Source organism: Oncorhynchus tshawytscha, unplaced genomic scaffold (genome assembly GCF_018296145.1).
Source record: "Oncorhynchus tshawytscha isolate Ot180627B unplaced genomic scaffold, Otsh_v2.0 Un_contig_9132_pilon_pilon, whole genome shotgun sequence".
In the NCBI taxonomy this organism is placed as follows: domain Eukaryota; kingdom Metazoa; phylum Chordata; class Actinopteri; order Salmoniformes; family Salmonidae; genus Oncorhynchus; species Oncorhynchus tshawytscha.
This window is the reverse complement of record NW_024608701.1, coordinates 73,209-74,610: the sequence shown is the minus strand read 5'-3', so window position 1 is coordinate 74,610 and position 1,402 is coordinate 73,209.

Below are 1,402 nucleotides of genomic sequence, written 5' to 3'. Positions count from 1 at the left end.
GAAAAGAAAGAAAGAAGAAGAAAGGAAAGAAATATGAATAGAAAGAAAGGAAATAGAATAGAAAGAAAGAAAGAAATAGAAAAGAAAAGATGAAGAAATAAATAATAGAGATAGAAGAAAGAAAGAAGAGAAATATGTAGAAAGAAAAGAAAGAAAGAAGAAGAGAAGAAAGATAGAGAAAGAAATAAATAAATGAGATGAAGAGAGAAATAGAAGAAAGAGATGGAAAAAAATAGAGAAGAAGGAAGATGAAAGGAGCGAAGAAGAGAATGAAATAGAAAGAGAAGAAAGAAGAGAAGCATTAGGATGGAGAAAAAGAAAGAGAATGTGAGATGAGAGAAGGAAAGAAAGGAACGAATGAAGGAAGAAACATGGGGATGGAGAAAGAAAGAAATGCATTAGGATAAAAGAGAAGAGAAAGAAAAATATGAAATAAGAAAAAAAGAAAGAAAGAAGAAAATGAAGAAAGAGATAGAAAGAAAGTAGGAAAAGAAAAGAAAATAGAAAGAAAGAAAAGAAAAATAGCAAGATACAGAGAAAAGAAAAGAAATAGAAAGATAAAGAAGAGAAAGAAGAAACATAGAATGAAATGAAAGAAATAGAAAGAAATAGAAAGAAAGAAAGAAGAAGAAAAGAAGAAATATGAATAGAAGAAAGAAGAAATAGATAGAGAAAGAAGAAGAAGAAGAAAGAAAGAAATATAGGATGAAAAACAAAAAAAAAAGAAAGAAAGAAATATGAGATAGAGAAGAAATAGAAGAGAAGAAAATGAATGATAGAGGAAAAGAAAGGAAGGAGAAATGTGGGATGGAGGGGAAAAGGAGAGGAGAATGTGGGATGGAGAGGGATAGAGAGCAGTTGCTTTGTGAGGAATCTCTACCTGAAAATACCTGATCTAAGTGATTGATAGTTGGTAAACATCAATCCTAAAATTAGACCTTACTTACTTTGAAGAACTACTGAAACAGTGATGTTGTCAGACAGCGGCTCTGTTGTGATGAGACAACGACTTGGAATTAAATAATAAAATGTAATGTAATAAACACAACAACTGGAATATGTTCTTGAAGTTAAGTCATGTGAATAAGTGATGGTTAATTGATGATCAGCAGTAATGAACAGTCACTTCCATCATGGGACATTTATTCAGTGTTTTATTCTGTGTTACAGTGCTTCAATCCACATAATGCATTTGTGCATTTAATGTAAAAATAAATAAATAAATAAACTAACCTGGAAATTAAAAAACGTTATTATTTTTGAATAATCGAACAAAACAGACGTCAAAAAGCTCAGGACTAGCACCGGATAAAACCAGGTAATGAATTCAGCAGCACAAGCAGATGCCAATCACATGGATGTTATAAGCAATTAGTAAATGTTTACCTCTGCTAATCCCGGA